The sequence below is a fragment of the Lissotriton vulgaris genome, chromosome 2_1 (genome assembly GCF_964263255.1).
Source record: "Lissotriton vulgaris chromosome 2_1, aLisVul1.2, whole genome shotgun sequence".
Classification (NCBI taxonomy): domain Eukaryota; kingdom Metazoa; phylum Chordata; class Amphibia; order Caudata; family Salamandridae; genus Lissotriton; species Lissotriton vulgaris.
Window position 1 is genome coordinate 1217387161 of NC_141687.1, and position 22358 is coordinate 1217409518.

Below are 22358 nucleotides of genomic sequence, written 5' to 3' on the forward strand. Positions count from 1 at the left end.
CGGGCACCTGGGAACACTCAGTCCCCCACTCACTCTTGCTCCACGGAGCCAAGACGTGAGCCCCTTCACCCCTCTCGCTACACTGGGACCTAGCTGGGCTACTCTGAGCCTCTTCCACCACACTGGTCTGGAAGATACCTAACCCACTACTCTCGGGTTCACTCACCCATGACGTGTCAGAACCACTGGCACCTTCCCAGCGGTCTGCTTCCTTTGCAATGTCCCAAGGACTCACGTAGTCACCTCTTGACAGGTGTTTGCGCAACTCTGGCACAAAACAATTGAGCAACTGCTCTCTGATAACAAGGTTGAGTAGTCCATCAAAATCAGGTTCCCCATGAACCTCTAACCAATCAATCAGTGCATCATGGCAATCATCCACATAATCTCCCCAATCCTGGTGAGGTAGTCTCCTACTGCCTCTGAACTTCAACCTGTATGTGTCCTCTCGGGAACAAGGTACCACTCTTTGGAAACGGGGCATGGCACTTCCCGCACCAAACTCTCTCTTGCTGCCACCACTGGATCCAACCCTCCCTGGGGAATCCAGAAAACTATGACTGCGGTCAGGGGATAACCTACCCTCTAGGGCTATCTTCTCCCTGGCCAAGGCCCTCTCAGCCTCTGCAGTCCGCACATTCACACCCAGCTGCGCCATCTCTCTGGCATGCTCTAACCGGAGCTTCTCCATGGCCAACTGGTGCTCCCTCTCTTCTCTCCTATCCACCCACTCCTCTGGGGACAGGGAAAGGGATGGGGTGCTACATCTGACACTGGACCCAGCAAGGGACTCCCTGTCTAGGGGGTACTCGCTCTCTGCTGGCGCCCATCCACTGTCATCCTCACTCTCCACATCAGACTCTTCAGGGCTCCCCTCAGACCCACCACCCTCATGGTGTGCGGTCCAGGCCCTCTCCCTCTCACTGTGCTCACGCTCCCAGTCACTCTTCTGCCACAGGATCATGTTATCCCTAAGCTTGGACTGGGTGTCTGACTCACTCACTGGGATGTCTCTCTCCTTACATAACCGTACCAACTCATGCATACTGTACTTAAACAGACCACAGAGGTTAAAAGGAGATTCCATCTTGACAGGATGCTCACAGACACGTGCAACACAGGGGACTTAACTGTCAGAGCTGAAGCAAGAGCACACGGTTCAAAGTATTTCAGCAAGCTCCCTACTAAAGAGAACTCACACTAATCTGTCCAGGCAACACACCATTCATCCACGCACACCCTCCCCTCGGACCGGTAAGGCAGTTTTTACCACCCCTGATTTCTCAACCTGACCACACGTGACACAGGTACCAAACTCTGGGAGCAGGGCAGGGGACAAATGTACTGGACACTCTTTGGAAAAAGAAATACTAGAACTTCAAAGGACAATAATCCCCAACATGTAATTATCTAATATGCAGAGCTTTGTAGTGTGGCCTGTTGCCACTGCAGTACAACGCAAACCCAAATCCGGATCCTCACCGCCTGCCACCAATGTTAGAAACGGGACCCTGGCCGGCCAAGACTCGCGTCGAGGTCAGTCAGGGATCGCCATTTCTAAGTGTCAGGGCAAGGGAGTCACACACCAAGATAACCCCTCTCTCGCCCTCTAGGTAACGTGGCGCGAGCAGTCAAGGCTAAACTTGGAGGCTATGTAGGTTAAGGGTTTGCGCGCGCACCCAGCAACAACACCCAAGGCCCACCACAAAGGAAACTCCACACAAGGTTATATAAAAATAGCCTTTGTATTATATCAAAAACACATTAGATAAAACATACATTTAGTTACACTGTGCCAACAGGCACGGGCAGAATTTACAAGGGGGATATTTACAAGACAGGGCCACCTGGACCACTGTCAGGAATCATCACTTTTTAGGAATAGTAATTAGCACATAGAATACTTTTAGAACATGTAGAACATGTAGCACAAACTAGCACACAACCAGTAATTACTGGTAAAGCATAAGAACCTCCTACGCAACCCTAACCACCTTAGGCAACTATTGCGCAGGGAACAAAAGACCTCAACTAGCAACACCTGTACTAGGAGAAAAGCAACCACCTAGGAATCACCAACATCTAGGGGTATAAGCATAGGAACATTACACATGATGCATTAAAATTCAGCGGTGTAGGGAAGGAAGACACATGATGGATCCAAACACATTCAGAGGTGCGAGCACAAGAAAACACATGATGCAGTACCTACATTCAGCGGTGTATGCAAGGAAAGACACATGATGCTTCAGAACACATTCAGCGGTGCGAGCACAAGCAATTGCGCAAACCTTCCCATGAGCCACAACCTGTGGCAGTCCCTGTGTCCCAAAGTCAGGGTAGGCGGTAATAAGCCAAAAAGTACACCCAGCCTAAACGTAGCAACTGTCCACTAAGTGCTGGACAGTTGTAAATACCAAGGGTGCGAACGTTGGAGCCTCGTGGACTCAGGACAACTGGTTGGGCAAGGAGCCTCTCAGGGGCTCACAAGGCAAATAGGCAAATAGAGCTCCAGCGCTCTAAATCAAGGAAAAATGCCCCCAGAGCCTCTCTCAGGGCTCTCACTTGATGTGGGCCATAAGCCTCGCTGGGCTCAATGAACAAATGTGGGCACGTTGGAGTCCCTCTCGGGGAACTCGGAGCAAGGGGCAATTACTCCCTAGAGCCTCTCGGGCTTCTATCAAGATGCGCCGCCAAGAGCCTCTCAGGCTCGTAAATACCCAAGGGCGCGCTGCGCCTTGGAGCCTCTGGGGCTCTAATTCAAGAAATGCCCACGGGTCGGACAGAAAAGGGGGAGCGGCCCGCTGCCTTCGGGGCCGCCCCAGAAGTATGCACGAGCCCCCACGGGGCCTTCAGAGAACACCGGAGCCCCACTCACCGGGTTCCTGACGTCGCGCTGGGTCTCGGCGGCGTCTCTGCTCCACCGGCGCTTCCCCTCTCCCCGGGGCTCTCCTCACTCTCTTGGAGCCTCGGTGGGGGACAGGTGCCGGCTTCTTCTTCTCGCGCTGCTCCTCTTCACACGGGGAGCCTCGAGGACGGAGCCGGCTGCTCCCCTCGTGCTCCCGCCTGGCCCTGTCTCCTCCACACGCCGCCTGACTTCCGCCGGGGCCGCCAATGGCAGCGCGGCCCTGGGGGTCAGGAGGCGGGACTTCCGGGTCGCTGCAGGCAGAGCGGCGGCCCGGCAACAGCTTCCAGTGCTCCCGGGCTGCGGCGGTGATTTCCTGGGCAATGCCGGGTGGGCACCGGCTCGAAAATCAGTAAATACCACGGGGCAATGCCGGGTGGCACTGGCCTTCAACTTGAAAGATAAAGCGAGGTGGCACTCGCTCGCCCAAAAATCGGCAGATCGGCACCAATGCCGGGTGGGCACCGGCTGTGCACAGAAGCGCTCCCCAGCGCTAGGACCAGAAATAAAGCGCTCTCAAGCGCTAATGGCAAACAAAGCGCTCCCAGGTGCTGGGAGCACAAGCACAGCGCTCCCAGGTGCCCTCAGCAGGGTAGAGTTCCTGCAAAGTCCTTCAGCAAGGTCCTTAGGTAGGTAGGGGGCAAAGCTGGGCCAGGGGCCAGCTCACTGGCCCTCCAGGCAGGGAGGCAGTCCAAGTGGCGGTTCCTCCTGGCCCCAGCAGCAGCAGCAGCCCCCTCAAGATCCTAGAAGAGAACAATTTCAGTGGGGACACAGCCCCATTTTTATACACTGAAATCCTTTGTCTGTAGGTGCAGGGTGGGGGAGAAACCAGTTGCCACTGGTTCTGGAGCACTCTTGATGGGCCAACCACCCATTTCATTCACTGGGGAGGCTAGGGTCGTTAGACACACCACAGGGGGGCGGAGCCAGCATTGTGTGGGGAAAACCCAGCCCATCCAGGACACAGGTACACTCCTCCCACACATCACTCATGCTAATCTCCCACTCACCACCGGGCAGACCCATCCAGACTTCCTGGAGCCTGGCATGCCAGCCAGCTCCAGCCAATCACGCTCCAGCACCCTCACAGCACATGCACACAAATCTCAATGTCCAGAAGTAGCACTTCCCAACTAGACACACACATGCCGCAGACACCATCTTGCAGCATTCACTCTCACGAGTGTACACATACCAAACTCGAGCCTGCACTCCCCACGCATCAGGAACTACCAGGGACACACACATTCCCCATGCATTCCTATGGGAGGGCAGGCCAGCCATACTACACGCACGCACTTTCACTCTGGGACCCAGGGAAAAAGTGCGCCAAGCCAGAAATCATGAACACCAGGTCGCCATCAAAAAGCAAAAAGTCCAGGGGTGAACCAGCCATAAGGGCCCGGGTCCAACAGTTCCTCTGATGGATTCATTGCTACCCGAGTTGGAAAAACTATTAAGGTCGCTTCTGACACCCATAGAGGCTAAAGTTAATAAGCTAATTGATCGTTTAGATCATTTTGAGCAGGCTACCTTAGACAATTTTTTCCACACTAAGTCACTTATTAAATTGCAGCCCAAGTCAACTGAGTCTAGCAGGGTTCAGGAAATTTCAAAAAAGACTCAAAATCTGCCTGTTGTAGTATTACATTCCCCGGCAGGCTGCACTACAAGCGGGTCCCAGGAAAAGGGACCTAGTCAACCGCTTATTCCATCAGTGCAGGTCTGCCCGAGCACCAGTGTAGGGGAAAAAGTAACTAAGGTTCCAGACCCTATGTTAAAGGGCAAGAATAAAAAATGTTCCCAAAATAGTAATACTGTTGCAAACAACCACCATCCAACGTCAAGTATTTCTAATCCCCTCTTAAACATTGGAACGGAGGGTTCTAACGGCCCCAGGTTAACCAATGTCGTATCCACAAATTCTCAACAAACATCGAATATCCCTAAACCCTGTCCCAGTGCCCCAGTTAACAGACAACTACCAACTCACTTGGAGAAACCACCCCAAAAGATTCCTCCTGTGAATCTTACCCCGGATTCCCACCCTTTCGTTGCGGTCCTTACTAATGTTCCACCCCTTTTAGTCGGACAAAGAGAAACCTTCCAGATGCTTAAAAATAAAGTAATGCACTGGTTAAAGGTAAATAGACCATTACTGGGGGGAGTGGATGGGTTGATAATAGGGGTAAGGAGGATTGACTGGATTGGTTACACTCATAAAAACCTGGGGGGAGACTGTATTGTCATCAATTTTCAAGACCCCAGGGTGGCTGGCTGGATAACAAGGCTGGGTTGGGGTACAAGTAGTGGTGGAATTGACATTGTGGATCTTACTTTTTTTTACCCAAGGCAAACATGTGCCACAATAAGTTGTCCCATGAACCTAAATAGTTTCAATAACCCCCCGATGGTAAGGGCTGTTCCCCCATCCTCTACCCTACAGCATTGGCAGACGCAAAACAATGGCGTAAATTATAATAATTTGGAAGGTATTCAATGTTTGAATTGGGGATGTTGACCAAAGTTTGACTATTGGAACGCAAGGGGAGGTCTTTCATATTGGAAGCCATGTTGGAACCCTGAAATCCCTGCATTGAGTACTGATGTTGTGTTGAAGGAAACTAAAGATGATGAAAAGGCTGTATTTGAGGAGGAAACTACCGGGGAGTTAATGCAAAACATGGGTGGTGAGGTGCCATTTGAACAAAATATTGTGGGTAATGATCAAAATCGGGGAGTACAGGGTGGTAGTCCATTGAATCCCCCTAGATCGCCCATTGTAAATATAATATGTAGTGACAGACCTGCTCTAGGAAGTTTTGTATCTTGGAATATTGCAGGATTGGGGAGCAGGCTGATGTCACAATCATGGATTGACTTCATCAATGGGTTTGAACTGTGTTTTTTACTGGAGACATGGGCCTGCGATCCTATTTATCTCCCAGGTTATCTAAATTTTTCGATTCCGGCAAGTAGAGGTGCTAGGGGTAGACCCAAGGGAGGCCTCACAGTTTGGATTAGGCAGAGTTTTGATACTACTGTGAAAATGTGGGACCTGGGTTGCAGAGACATTCAAATGTTGAGAATTTCCTCAGTAAAGTAGGGTGTGATAGATTTATATAATGTCTATGCTAGAGGCTCTAACATTGGGAGTTCCCCCACTTTAGAGGCTTTATCTAATTTTCTGCAATCAAAGTCCCTTGGGAACCGAATAGTAATAGCTGGGGATCTAAATAGGACCTTTGAACCTCTAGACAGTACTGAAAACTCATTGGGGCAGGAAGAGGACAATCTATGGGGTGTTCCCTATCTGAATCTGGCCCCTGTCAAACGTTGGACAAAGGATATACTTCTTTTAAATGCTATGTGTTTAGAACATGGGATGAGAGCCCTCAATGGAAGAACAAAGGGAGATAAGGAGGGTGTGTGTACATATGATAATGGTCATAACAGAAGTAGGATAGACTACGTTATATGTAGTCTTAATCTCTGGCAGGGGGTTTGTGACATGGAAGTCAAGGGCAGGATAGAAAGTGATCACAACCCCCTTTGCGTGACCCATACCTGGTGGAAGCCCACACAGTCTAATTTACATGTAAGTGATGGGTTGCTCCCAGACATGGCAAATAACATACGTAAATTGAAATGGCCTTCTGTGATGGCGAATGCAGCATCCATGGATTTTATTGGGTCTGAAGTGGATAAAGCAATTGTTTCCATGGAATTAGCTAGCCCCACACCCCCAGGATCTAGGGCAATTACTGAAATTCACAATAATCTTTTCTCCCTTTTAAAACCCCATTTTACGAGAGCATGCAAGGGAAACCGCATAGTATCCACCAAACCAGCTGGGTGGTTCAACCAACAGTGTAGGGCAGCCAGATTAACCCTGGGTAACGCTATTAGAAGCAGGGATAGGGCAGCAATTATAGCAGCTAGGAAGCAATATAACACAAGCATCTCCTTGGCCAAAAAAGCATGGGATGAGAAGTATTGGGAGGAACTAAAGGAGGCCTCTGGAGCAAAGGATTCCAGGCTCTTTTGGAAGATAGTGAAGTGGGGCAGAGGTGGTACCCCACAAAAACCAGACAATAATGTCGCAGAATCCGCCTGGGTGAACTATTTCAGGCCCCAATATGCTGAGACAAAAGAGTGGGTTGGTGGGGATGCACTCTCGGTTGTATTCCCCAAAGATAATTTGTTTACCGCCAAGGAAGTTGAACTTGTAATAAGTTCCGTACAAGGGGGCAGGGCCCCCGGATTAGATGGGATACCCTCGGATGTTTTTAAAAATGACAAAAATAGGTGGGTCAGGTACGTGTTCTTATTAGGGAATGCAATCGCAAAAGGTGCGCTATTCCCAGAACAGTGGAAGGGAGCCATTATTATACCTGTCTACAAAAAAGGAGATCGATCCCTTCCAGCAAATTACAGGCCCATAAGTTTGATTGCCACTATCCAAAAAGTAATTGGGAAGATGGTGGTAAACAAACTTATGGATTGGGTGGATGAAAATAATTCCCTTTCCCCCTTTCAGGCAGGCTTCCGGAGGGCCACTAGCACCATTGACCAGGTGTTTCGCTTTACCATGTTGCGATGGGGGACGGTACTTCTTGGCGGGGGCAGCCTGTATGTCGCTTTTGTCGACTTGCGGGCTGCCTTTGACCTAGTTCCAAGGGGCAAGCTCTGGGCAGTTTTAAGCAAGATAGGCATTCCAGCAGAATTGCTCACTCTAATTATGAGGTTGCACGAAAGCAATTTTGCCAAAGTACAGTGGGGGACAAATGGTCAATCCTCCATCGACTTTCCTGTGGAGCGAGGGGTTCGCCAAGGTTGTGCAATGGCACCCTTGCTCTTTACATTATACATCAATGGGATAGTCGGCAGGATGCTGGATGCTAGTGTGGATGCACCTTCGTTAGCGGGCATCAGGGTTCCAATCTTGATGTTCGCTGACGACACGTTAATAATGTCCAAGACCCCAGCCGGGTTACAGCGAGCCCTGAATATTTTTGATGACTTTTGCCAGGAGCATGGCCTTGAAGTAAACATAGGTAAGACTAAGCTGATGGCCTTCTCCCGAGGATGTAAACCTCGCCCTAGGATACACATGAACAATATCGGGCTTGAGGTAGTAAGGGAGTTCACCTACCTGGGGGTACGAATTGCAAATAACTATGGTTGGTCCCACCACATAGAAAAGGCGGTTTTGAAACATCAGCAAATATCGGGGTCCTTACGTGTGGAGCACAAAAGATCTAAAACAAAACCCATAAAACCTGTCCTCGCTGTATATGATGCTAAGGCAATAGGGTCGGCCCTATATGGGGCGGAGCTGTGGGGTTTTGACAAATTTACTTCCCTACAGATAGCAGAGAACAGGTTTCTTAGGGGAATTACGGGACTGCCCCAGAGTACCCCATTAATCCCTCTTAGTCTCGACTTGGGGAGAAGATCGGTTAGTGATCGAGCCAGATTACGTCCCATTTTATACTGGAGACGACTTTGGTCCACCCCTGAAATTAGGCATTATGCAGAAGGTTTCCTGGCAATAATCAAAATTGATACCTTCCATAAAATATCATGGTTGAAAAACTTAAGGGTAATGCTAGGTGAACTAGGTCTTTCCAATCTTTGGGACAATCCGTCGGGGGAAGTATTCCCAAGTAAAAATACACTTAAAACCTTATATTGGGAGTGGATAGACGGTAAGCTTTGGAGGGGGGTTAAATCGGACTCAATGGGTGGTCGCTTTCTGGAAAGTAAAATGTGTCCTGTAATAGAACAGTACTGGGACAGTATAACTGTCCCTATGGACAGGAAGTTGTTCTTCCAATTAAGATCTGGTTCCCTCCCGTTGAGATATTTAACAGGCAGATGGAAGAGTTTGAATACCCTGTGCTGCCCAGCGTGCGGCGCAACTAATGAAAGTGTAGGACACTTTCTATTTGCTTGTAATGCCTATGCCTCCCCAAGAAGGGTATGGTTAACCCCTGTCTGCAAGAATCTTGGGACATCTAGTGCTGTTGAGGCCCAGAGAATTATTTGTACTACTTCTGAGGAGCCTATTGTTATGGGAATAGCTAAGTACTTGAGGTGGGCTTGGTCCATTAGGCGGAGAGCTCTTTCTCTTAATGTTTCTTGATTAATGTTTTTAGCTTGTATATACTTTTTTACAACGATTAAGCTTGCGCAACCGTTTTACTATGTACTGGATGAAATGTTTTGACTAAGTGTGATGTTTTTATATGTATGTTGTGCTTTTATGAGTATATAACTCGAATAAAGCTTTACAATCAATCAATCATAGTGCTTTGGTGAATATTGGAAGTTCTGTGTTCAAGGAGGGTGTGGCATATGTTGCTTTATCTCGAGTCAGAACTTTATCTGGATTGTATTTGATTGATTTTGATGAGACAAAGATTAGTGCAGATCTAAATTGTGTAAAAGAATATAATAGGTTAAGAAGAGAGTATGCTCCAAATTTACCTCAATATCCTCTATTTGAAAAGCGTATAGTAGGCCGAAAAAGAAGAAATGAGAAAAATTGTAGTGAAGTTGTAGCAAAAAGAAAAAAAGTAGATGAACCAGTAAGTGTAAGCAGAAAGGAAAAGGATTCAGTTAAAGATGTTGTTGGATTTCAGTTTGAAAACAGTTCTGGTGTCAACTGCTATGCTAATGTAGTGGTTAATTTTCTTTTTTTTTCTCCAAACTGTACAAGAACAGATTATTGAAAATCGGGATCAAAGATTTTGTTGTTTGTTGAATTCTGTGTTTGAGAAATGTAGCAGTGATAGAACAAAAATACAAAGTGTTTCTGAAATTTGAAATGTTTTAGACATATGTTCTGGTCTAAATCAATTTTCACAGAATATTCAGCAAGATTTCAGGAATTTCTAATGTATATGCTTGTTGTATTGCAAGATGAAGGTGTAGATGTAGAAAATCTTTTTGGCCTTTCTTATAAATGGCAGCATAACTGCGAAAATTGTTCCTTTTCAAGTACTACTACAATAGACACTGAAAGATTTATATATTTGACTTTACCAGACTGCAAATCAGTGTCTTTTAATAATCTAGTTAGAGAAGCAAATCAAAACATGGTCTGTACTCAATGTAAATCTGCAATGCTATCAACATTATTTATACAAAGATATGGACAGTATGTAATTTAATGTTCCAACGATGTAGACCTGATGGAACTAAATTGACAACTTTAATTAAACATTTTGTGGCTTCTCAATTATCAATTTCAGGAAGAACCTTTGCAACTGCAGCAATTATTTACCATGATGGTCCTTTGACAACATGAGGACATTACACAGCTTATTTAAAATTTCAAAAAGGCTGGAATAATTGTAATGATACTCAATTGACTTTCAAACAACGTTTGCCTTCTGACTTACAAAATTCTTACCTAGTATTCTTACAACCGAAATTTTAGGAAAGGTAATTGGCCTATGAAGATTGGAGCAGTTAATACAACTTAGTTTGCTGTTCAAAATTAGTTTGCGAGTGAGAGTGATCAAGATAATAAAAAACTTGTAGTTGTCATAGAGGTAGTGTAGGTGTATCACATAGTGAGTGATGTGAGTATTATAGGAAATGTTAATCATAAGTAAGCTAGAGGTGGAAATATAACTATTGTTTCATAATGTTAAAGATGTTGGAGCTTTTCTTTCAGAAACTCGGGTAAATGGAAGATTAAGAATACTATTGAGTAATTTCCAAAAAAAAGGACTTTCCATATACTATTTGGCCTGGTGGAAAAGTACGTGGATCAAAAGTGAGTTAAGATATGTTTTTTCAAAATGTTACATTATTTATTGAAACGTTGTATGGGTTTTTTAAACAGAATCTTTTTGATTGTGGTTTTTTTTTGCCCGCTGTCATATGATGAGTAGTATTGAAGTCACTGTTTTAAGTGAAATTCAATATATTCTGAGAACAGCAAAAATAAACCATATAACATGTTGTACAAATTATTTTGTATTTTGTATTATGAAATATATATTATTCTCCCCTTGTTCCACGCTCACTCACCTTTTTCCACCCTCTATCACTCCTCTTAACTCACCCTCACTGCCCTTCTCTCACTCTCCCTCACCTCCCTTCCCTTATTCCACTTCCGTCACTTATCCTCATTCCCCATTCCTTCATAGCCCTTTCCCTCTCTCCCATCCACCACTTTCCAGCTGTCAGTCACTCTACTTCACTCCCCTTCCCCTTCTTTCCTTTCTTTGCTCCTTCACTAATTCCCCTTCCCTTACTCACCTTACTCCACTTCACTCACTCCTTCTTTCACTCCTTCTGTCCTCTCACATCCTCACTCCTCTTCCCTCACTCTCTCACTCTTAGCCTCACTCTCTCCGTCCTCTCACTCTCTCACTCCTCTTCTGTCACGCTCACTCCCTATAACTCACCCACACTCCCTCACTTACCTTTCTTTGCTCCCTTACTCAGTCCTTTTCTCTCACTCTTTCCTTTACTACCTCTATGTCCTCACTCCCTCAGTCCCCTTGTCTTACAATCACTCGCCTTTATCCACCCTCTATCACTCCTCTTTCCTCAACCTCACTGCCCTTCTCTCACCCTCTCTCACCCCCATTCCCTTACTCCACTTCCCTCAGTTATTCTCATTTCCCATGTTTACTCCCCTTTCCCTAACTCCCCTCCCACACTCAACTTCTTTCAGTCTCCCTTCTTGACTTCCCTTCCCCTCTCTTTCCTTCCTTCGCTCCCTCACTCATTCTTCTTCATTTACTCACCTTACTCCAATTCTCTCCCTCCTTATGTCCCTCCCTTTGTCCTCTCACTTCCTCACTCCCTCTCTCTTTTATCCTTACTTTCTCCGTCCCTTCACTCTCTCACTCCTCTTCTGTCTCGCTCACTCCCTATAACTTACCCATACTCCCTCACTTACCTTTCTTTGCTCTCTCACTCAGTCCCTTTCTGTCACTCTTTCTTTCACTACCTCTATGTCCTCACTCCCTCAGTCCCCTTGTCTTACACTAACTCGCCTTTATCCACCCTCTATCATCCCTCTTTCCTCAACCTCACTGCCCTTCTCTCACCCTCCCTCACCCTTGTTCCCTTAAGTCAAGTCAAGTCAAAAATGTGTATAATGCACTACTCACCCGGAGGGTCTCAAGGGGCTTGAGGGGGGGGGGGGTTAGTTACTTTACAAATAGCCACGTTTTGAGTTGTTTTCTGAAGGAGAGGTTGTTCTGTGTAAGGCGGAGGTGGGTGGGGAGAGAGTTCCAGGTTTTGGCCACTAAGTAGGAGAAAGATGTTCCTCTCATGGTGGTTCTTCGGATGCGTGGAATCGCGGCGAGGGCTTGATTGGACGATCGTAGTTGGCGGGTGGGGGTGTAGAAGGTCAGGCCCGTGTTGAGGTATTTGGGTCCTAGGTCGTAGAGGGCTTTGTGTGCGTGGGTGAGGAGGCGGAATGTTATTCTCTTGTTGACGGGGAGCCAATGAAGGTCTCTCAGGTGACCGGATATGTGATTGTGGCGGTGTATGTCTAGGATGAGTCTGGCGGAGGCGTTCTGAATGCGTTGGAGTTTTTTCTGCAATTTGGCTGTGGTTCCGGCGTAGAGGGTGTTTCCGTAGTCCAGACGGCTTGTGACAAGTGCTTGGGTGACCGTCCTTTTTGTTTCGGTGGGGATCCATCGGAAGATCTTTTTGAGCATGCGTAAGATGTTAAAGCATGATGATGAGATGGCGTTGACTTGTCTGGTCATCGAGAGAGAGGAGTCTAGAATGAATCCCAGGTTGCGAGCATGGTCCGTTGGTGTGGGCGCGCTGCCTAGGGCCGGTGGCCACCATGAGTCGTCCCATGCGCAGGGGGATGACCCAAGGATGAGGACTTCCGTCTTGTCTGAATTCAGTTTTAAGCGGCTGTTCTTCATCCACTCGGCTACGTCTTTCATCCCTTCGTGTAGGTTGGTTTTGGCGGTGTTTGGGTCTTTGGTGAGGGAGAGGATCAGCTGTGTGTCGTCAGCGTAGGAGATGATGTTGAGGTTGTGTTGGCGTGCGATGGATGCAAGGGGGCTCATGTAGACGTTGAAGAGGGTGGGGCTGAGCGATGATCCTTGTGGTACGCCGCAGATGACTTCGGTGGCCTCTGATCTGAAAGGGGGGAGGCGGACTCTCTGTGTTCTTCCGGCGAGGAACGATATGATCCAATCCAGTGCTTTTCCTTGTATCCCGACGTTGCTGAGGCGTTGTACAAGGGTGCTATGGCAGACCGTGCCAAACGCTGCGGAGAGGTCCAGGAGGATGAGGGCGGCTGTTTCCCCGTTGTCGAGTAGTGTTCGCATGTCGTCTGTGGCTGCGATGAGGGCGGTCTCGGTGCTGTGTTTGGCTCGGAATCCGGACTGTGAGGGGTCGAGGGAGCCGTTAGATTCGAGGAAGGCGGCAAGCTGACTGTTGACGGTCTTCTCTATGACTTTGGCAGGGAAAGGGAGGAGCGAGATGGGGCGGTAGTTCTTAAGTTCAGTGGGGTCTGCTGTAGGTTTCTTCAGGAGGGCACTGAGTTCGGCATGTTTCCAGCTTTCTGGGAAGGTAGCGGTGTTGAGGGAGCAGTTGATGATATCTCGGAGATGGGGTGCGATGATGGAGTCGGCCTTGTTGAAGATGTGGTGGGGGTATGGGTCGGTTGGTGATCCGGAGTGAATGGAGTTCATCAAGCGGATGGTGTCTTCGGTGCTGATCGGGTTCCAGGCGCAAAGGGTGGTGGTGGGGTGCTTCAGTTCGGTGTTAAGGGGGGTGGACTGGTCGCCGAAGCTGTTTTGTATGTCAGCGATTTTTCTGTGGAAGAACGAGGCTAGAGAGTCGCAGAGGTCTTGAGAGGGAGTGATGTCGTTGGTGCCGGCGCTGGGATTGGTGAGCTCTTTGACGATGCTGAAGAGTTCCTTGCTGTTGTGGGCGTTGTTGTCGAGTCGATCCTTGAATGCTGATTTCTTGGTGGATCGGATCAGCTGATGGTGTTTGCGGGTGGCGTCCTTGAGGTCGGTCATGTTGTCTGTGGTTGGGTTTCTTCGCCAGGCTTTCTCGAGGGTGCAGCAGTTCTTTTTGGAGTTCTTGAGGTCATCATTGAACCAGGAGGCTTTTTTGTTATCTGGCTTGTTGTGTTGCTTTTTCAAGGGTGCTAATTCGTCAGCGCAGTGGGTGATCCATTGTGAGAGATTGATGGCTGCTTGATTTGGGTCCGAGGGTTTGGCGGGAGGGTTTTGGTTTAGCGATGTGGTGATCTGGTCGGCGTTAAGTTTGTTCCAGTTTCTGCGGGGGACTTGTTGTTGGTGGTGGTGGTTCGTGGTCTTTCTGAAGTTGAAGTGGACGCAGCTGTGGTCCGTCCAGTGGAGTCCTGTGACGTGATTGAAGGAGACGTGCCTGCTGGAGGAGAAGATTGGGTCGAGTGTGTGTCCGGCATAGTGGGTGGGGGTGTTTACCAGTTGTTTGAGTCCGAGATTGGCAAGGTTGTCCAGAAGGGTGGTGGTGTTGCTGTCGTTGTTCTTATCTAGGTGGAAGTTGAGGTCCCCTAGAAGAATGTAGTCCTCGGAGGGGAGGGCGTGTGGGCTGATGAAGTCAGTGATGTCTTCGCTGAATTGTGTGCGGGGTCCTGGGGGTCTGTAGATGAGGGTGCCTCTAAGTGTGGTCTTGGGGTCGGTGTGTATCTGGAAGTGGAGGTGTTCGGCGGTAGTGAGGGTGTCGTCGGAGCTGGTCGTGATGCGGATGGTGTTTTTGTGGACGATGGTGATCCCTCCTACTGTCTGGTTGATGCGGTCCTTTCGGATGATCTTGTAGCCGTCTGGGATGGCTATAGCGATGTCGGGCGCTGATGAGGCGTTCATCCAGGTTTCCGTAAGAAAGGCGACGTCCGGCGTAGTGTTGTCTATTAGGTTCCATAGTTCAATGGCGTGTCTGTGGACCAAACGGGTGTTGAGCAGGATGCACTTCAGGTGGTTGTTGTCGCAGCTCTGTTTGGCGTTTGTGGATGTAGTGTGGGTTTTGATGCAGCCGAACTTGCAGGATTGGCAGGTGAAGGGTCCATGGGTGCGTCCTGGGGCGGCTTGGTGGCAATCGGGGAGACGGCCGGTATTGAGTGCAGAGAGGGTTGCGGCGTTGTACGTTAGGCGGGTGGAGTGGGTTTTGCGTGGGCCAAGGGGTTTGGCGCTGGGCGCGGTCCAGGCGCGGACGGGCTTACCTTTGGCGCACTTTCGGCGCGCATGGGGCGCGCCCGCTGCGCGTGAACGCTGCATGTTTGTGGCTCTGTCATAAGTGGAGAGTGGAGGGGGGCGGAGCGAGGGAGGAGCAGCTGGGAGGCGGGAGCGGGGTCACGCGCGGGGCAGGGATCGCTTGTAGATGTTGTAGGGAGCGGGGATGGGGCCGCGGGGGAGCAGCGGCGGGGAGGAGAGATGGACTGGGACACCAAATGGCATCGAACAACAACAAAAGGCAATGCAGGGCGAGATCGGGGCACAGGCTGGCACAGATACTCAATAAAGGCAGCAAATACGATCTCAGCAACAGAAAGCAATGCAGAGCTAGATCGGGGCACAGGCTGGCACAGATACTCAATAAAGGCAGCAAATACAATCTCAGCAACGGAAAGCAATGCAGAGCTAGATCGGGGCACATGCTGGCACAGATACTCAATAAAGGCAGCAAATACGATCTCAGCAACGGAAAGAAATGCAGAGCTAGATCGGGGCACAGGCTGGCACAGATACTTAATAAAGGCAGCGAATACGATCTCAGCAAGGCAGCAAGTACGATACCAACAAAGCGAAGTCGGGGCACAGGCTGGCAGGGCACAGAGTGTGGATGTGGTGCGAGGACGGCCAGGAGCGGGTGGAGCGACCGGATCTGACTCCGGTTCCCTCACTTATCCTCATTCATCATCCTTAACTCCCCTTCCCCTTTCTCTCCTCATGCACTCACCTTTTCCCAGTTCCTCTGCTTTGCTCCCCTTTCCCTTCTTTCCTTCATTTGCTCTCTCAGTCATTCCCCTTCCCTCACTCACCTTATTCCCCTTTACTCACTCCTTCTCTCACTCCCTCTGTTCTCTCATATTCTCACTCCTCTTCCCTCATTCCCTCTCTGTTACCCTCACTCCCATTGTCCCCTCACTGTCTTACGCCCATACATTCACCCTCACTCACCTTCCATCCCTCATTGTCATGAATCCACCCTCACTCACTCCTGCATCCCTGTCACTCACTCCCCTTTCTTTATTCCCCTTTCTTCCTTTAGTTTTCCTAACTCACATTCCTATAGTATCTTACTCACCTTCACCTAATTTCTCTCACCTTCTCTTCCTCTCTGTCACTGAATGTATCCATCTGATTATCCTCTTAGTAATTTGCTCTCCCTCTATTTCTTTTTCACTCTCTCTGACCTTCACCATTCCTTTGTTTTCCTTTCTGTGTCCTTCACTCCTACTTTATCTCTTACTACCCTTGTATGACTTTTAATCTCCTGCCTTGTCTCTTGTATTGTGAAAAATATATTGTAAATATTATAACTTACTTTTTTTTTCTCTTCCACAGATAATAAATGTAGTAAAAATATGTAATTAAGTTTACATTACTTATAAGGTAAGTTTGACATACAAAATGTACTTTCTCATCACTCTTTTCCTTAACCTCATACTCTTCTCTCACCCACACCCCCGTTCCCTTACTGCACTTCCCTCACTTATTCTCAATCCCCATGTTTACTTCCCTTTCCCTCACTCCCCTCTCACTCCCCTCCCACCTTCTTTCAGACCTCCTGATTTACTCCCCTTCCTCTCTCTTCCCTTCCTTCGCTCCTTCACTCTTTTCCCTTTCCTTACTCTCCTTACTCCACTTCACTAACTCCTTCTCTCACTCCCTCTGTCCTCTTACTTCCACACTCCCCTTCCCTCATTCTCTCTCTCTTAGCCTCATTTTCTCTGTCCTCTTAGTCTCTCACTCCTCTTCTGTCACGTGCACTCCGTATAACTCAGCCACACTCCCTCACTTATCTTTCTTTGCTCCCTCACTCAGTACTTTTCTGTCACTCTTTCCTTCACTACCTCTACCCCCTCACTTCCTCACTCCCCTTGTCTTACCCTCACTCACTTTTATCCACCCTCTTTCATCCCTCTTTAATCATGCTCTCTGCTGTTCTTTCACCTTCCTTCACCCCATTCCCTTAGTCTGGTTCCCTCACTACCCCTCCTTCCCTATCTTTCTCTCCTTTTCCCTTTACTTTCATCCCCCACTCACCTTCTCTCAGTACCTATGCTTCAGTCCTCTTCCCCTCTATTCTCTTCTTTTGCTCACTCACTCATTCCCTTTCCCTCACTCACCTTACTCCACTTTACTCACTCTTTCTCTCACTCCCTCTATCCTGTCACATCCTCATTCTCCTTCCCTCACTCCCTCTCTCTTAGCTTTACTACCTCCATCCCCTCACTCTCTCACTCCTCTTCCGTCACACTCACTCCTTATAACTCTCCTACACTCCCTCACTTAGCCTTCTATGCTCCCTCACTCAGTACCCTTGTCTTACTCTTTCCTTCAGTCCCTCTGCCTCCTCACTCCCTCACTCCCATGTCTCACGCTCACTTGCCTTTATCCCCCCTCTATCACCCCTCTTTACTCCACTTCCCTCACTACCTCTCATTCCCCATTCCTTCACTCCCTTTCCCCTCTCTTCCCTCCACCACTTACCAGCTCTCAGTCACTCGACTTCAGTCCCCTTCCCCTTCTTTCTATCTTTTGCTCCCTCAGTAATTCCCCTTCCCTTACTCACCTTACTCCACTTCACTCACTCCTTCTCTCACTCTCTCTGTCCTTTCACTTCCTCACTCCCCTTCCCTCACTCCCTCTGTCTTACCCTCACTCTCTCCATCCCCTCACTCTGTCACTCCCCCTTCACTCACCCTCACTCACCTTGCATTCCTCACTGTCATCAACTCACCTTTACTCACTCCCCTTCTATCATTTGTTCCATGACTCACTTTCTCCTCTTCATTTAGTCATTTCATCCAAACAATTATGCAGTACACATTCATTGAAAAAAACAACGACACAATATTTAAGGAATATAGGTCTTTTTGGAGAATTGGAGGTAGTTCTGAAAAGGCCTCTTTTTTTCTTCTTTTTTAGTTTTTAATTTTTTTTTGTACATTTTCTGAACGTTTTTATATTTTTTTAGTTTTTTTTTCAGAACAAAAACAAAACTAGGGAATGCAAAATTGCTCAACAGGAGCAAAAAAAAAGGGAAAAATTAGGGATGACGGGCGCAGCGGTGATCCTTTTTCTTCCTAATAATTAATTCTATGCTTTGCTCGCCATAACTAAGCAATTCATCACAGTACTTGCACACGAATTTCAGGTCTGCAAAGTCCGGCTGCACAACAGGTATTAATCTTGCACCTTGACTTCCAGAAGGTGTTGGACCACCAGTTGAGGTACTGCCGCCATCTCTTGGGGGATTCCGTGCCAGGTCCCTGACACTCTCCCGGGCATAGTTCTGGGGGTTCCTTCTTTGTACATGTCGAATCATAGTGGAGTTGCCGAAACTGTATTTCTTTCTTGGGTCACCACGTGATAGAATTGTGTGACATATTTTGCATTCCACTTTTGGTGCATTGACTTTCTTCTCACCTTCTGGAATGGTGAAAAACTTCCAGATGAAGTGCTCCTTAATTTTTGGCTGAGGAGGGTCCTCATGTAGAAACTCATCAGAGTCACTGCTGCTTGGTGCTCTTCCAGCCATTCTTTTCAAAGAATTCAAGAGGAGAAACAGGGAACAGGTCTTGCTCTCTCCAAAGTGAAAGAGGTAGTGAAGGAAATGGGTGGGGTTTTCATTAGTTGTAAAAAAAACTGTTAACAACCAATGAAAAGTGTTATTTTAAGGTGACATGACTTGACGCGCTTACGCTACGCGCTCCCGAGCGCTTCCGGGGGCACTTCCGCGCTACGTACGTAGGCGCTTCCGGGGGTGCTTACGCGGCACGTCTGAATGACGTTTTGCTAGATTTTCGGAAATGCGTTAGTTAAAATACTGTTATTTAAAATCAAAACTACTACTTTTATAAGTATGCCACTAAATGTCTTGCATTATTGTTTACTTTAAATACATACTTATATTTTTTACGCACGCGGAAATAGCGCTCTCGCTACGTGTACGGGTGCGTTTATGGGTGCGCGAACCCTAAGCGCTCCGAGGTAAAATGATTAAAAAAAACACAGGAAAAATACATTGAAAAACTAATTTTAGAAAAATATACATTATATAAAACAATTTATAAAACATTTAATAATTAATAGTTATAAAAACAGCTTTTTAAAAAACTTAATAATTCACTTTAAAAATCGTAGGTTACAAACTCATTATAGTAAGGAATTAGCTTTTAAAAAACCTTTGAAATTCACTGAAAAAACCATAGGTTTCACACTCATTATAGTTAGGAATTAGCATTTAAAAAACCTTTGAAATTCACTGAAAAAACCATAGGTTTCACACCAGTTATAGTTAGCTGAACATTTTACTCATACAAAACCATTGAAATTCCCACGTTATAGTTAGTTGGACTCACTATAACTCGCGTGCCCGCAATCCACTGCTGATGATGTCACATATTACATCATTCATGACATGGTCAGTGACATCACTGATGACATCACTGATGACATCTCAAATGGCATCACTGATGACATCAATGATGGCATCACTGATGACATCATCCAGTGTCTGTGTGTTTCTGTAAAGTGTAAATATGTTTTACATCATGCATTTTCCTCACATTTCTGGGAATGAAAGTTCCAGAACTTGTTGGGAATCACAAATTTCCAACTGTCCAGCATTCCCCACTTGTCTCGATAAAAACAGCACCCCACATGTGTGGATGATCCTAAAATACAATGCAAACTTGCCCCAAAATTAAACATGGAGAATTCAGCAATATGGATAACAGCAGTATTTGGGCCCGGGCTTGACAGCCACCCAGGGAAACCTACCAAACTCAGACATTTCTGAAAAATAAACATGCAAGGGAGTCTAGGTTGGTGTGCCTTGAGTGTATCTCATGATGGTTTTTTTCTTACAATGCCCTGCAAACATCAAACTTTGTCTGAAATTGCAAATTTTTCTTGCATTTCTGTGATGTAAACTTCTGGAATTTGCAGGGATTCACAAAACTCTTACCATCTAGTATTCCCCACTTGTTCTGATAAAACTCTACCCTACTTTTTTGCAGGGCCTAGTGCCTGCGACCGGAACAGATCAAATCAGGGTCAATGGGAGTCTGATCTGTCCATGTTGCCTTTTCTTGTCATGGGCACAACCGTGTAATACCATTTTTATCAAGAGACTTGGTGGAACGTTGAGTGGTAGGACATTCATTATTTCCCACAGATTCCATAGCTTTCTGACACCAAAATGTGAGAAAAAAGTGCATTTTTAGCCAAATTTTGAGATTTACAAGGGTTCCTGGGGGAAAAAGCCTTGTGAGAGCCATTCAAATCTAGCCACACTGGAAACCCCAGTTACCCAGTTACTCCTTTGCAGAAAAGGGTTGTTTTTCAGGTGGAAAAATGTGATCTGTCCATGTTGCGTTTTGGGCGTTTTCCTGCCATGAGCACTAGGCTCACCAACACAAGTGATGTACTATTTTCATCTGGAAACTTGGAAGAATGCTGGGTGGTTGGAAATGTGTGGCCTATATGAAGCTCAGGTGGGGGGGGTGCATGTCAGCCGAGGAAGACAGGAACTCCTGGGCCTCTATGATGCTCCGGAGGGTGTCCGCACGTCCCCCTCCGTATAAATATCAATGTTGGCCTCCGGAATAGGTCCCCTGGGTCTGCATAAAGGCTTGGGAGGCGGCCCATCTCCCAAAAAATAAATAGATGTGCCAACACCCTGAGCCCTAGCCCACCCCAGGGGGCTCATTTTTGATTTTCGTTTTGGTTTTGTGTTTTTTAATGGGACCATGGATTTTCAGATCCTCCACAGATCTTCGGTCCTGTTAAAAAGAAATTACCTTTTTGGACCCGGGAAAAATACTTTTTGAAGGACAGGGTACTGAGTCCCCGAGTCCTAAAATGGCTGCTGCCACATCTTTGTTGATGTAGAAGCAGCCAATCAGGTTGTATCTTTTGATCTGTTGGATAAGTTGATTCTCTGCATCGCTATATATACATACATTTTTTAACCTTAATTTCTCAAAAACGACTGAACTGATTCACATTAAACAATAAAAAGCATGCTTTCAAGACCAAAATCTAACTTTCTGCCAAATTTGGTGTAATTCCGTACAGCTGTTTTGCGGTATCACTGTTCAATTTTTCCTCTGGAAAATTGCATGGGAATAATGTTTTGGGATACCCCATTTTCTCAGCCCCCTCTTGACAAATCACCCCAAAACTTTCCAGAAAAAACTGAAGTGGATTAACTTTCCTTTTGGAATGATTCGTATAGATTCACCAAACGTATCAAAGTTATGAGAAAAACAAAAAAATGCTTTTTCTGTAGAAACATAATTACCCAGTTGAGAACCACTGGGAGATGTATATATATATATATCTATATATCCATCCATCCATCCATTCCCTACTGGTGGTTGCCAGTAGGTAGTTATAATTTGGACCTAATTTCCAAAGGAAAAGCTTTTTTTTTACTTGCCTATAACTTTGGTGTAATTTGACCAATCTTCATGAAATTTTCCCAAAAAGGTGTCAAAGTAGGTGCTATGGAAAGTTTGGGAGTGATCCATGCAGTCGGGACCAAAATATAGGAGCGTGAAATAAGGCTGCATTTGTAATGTTAATTCTCATTGGAATGCGTTGTCAAAACTACAGCCAGAACCGCTTGACAGAATTACACTCCATTGGCAGAAAGGTAGATGTTGTTACACAGATTCTGCCTTTTGTTATTTGGTGCAAATCCATTCAGTAGTTTTTGAGAAAATAAAACTGAAAAATATAGTGATATTTCTGGCCGTGGATATTTCACAGCAATTTTAGGATATTAAGCGACAACATCGCAGCAAGCTGTGAAAGCGCGCACCAGTGGGATTGCACTGATTGAATGCAACCTAAACAGAAAGTTGCTGCTGCCATTTTAACGATCAGGAACAGTTCCCAGAGCTGAAAATATCTGTGAAAGCTAACATGAGGTGTCCGGGTGAAGTTACTCTGACCCCATGTTTGAGAAACGGGGGTGTTAGTGACACAAGTTATGTCACCTACTTAGAGACCCACTCATAGACTCTTTCACCCACTCACAGACCCCTCTGGGGACTCATGCACCCACTCAGCTACTCAATCAACCACTTACAGACTACTCTGAGAGTCACACACCCATGTACAGACCCACTCAGAGACTCACTCACCCACTTACAGACCCACTCACACACATGTATGTACTCACAGACCCACTGAGACACTCACACACCCACTGACATACCCAGTGT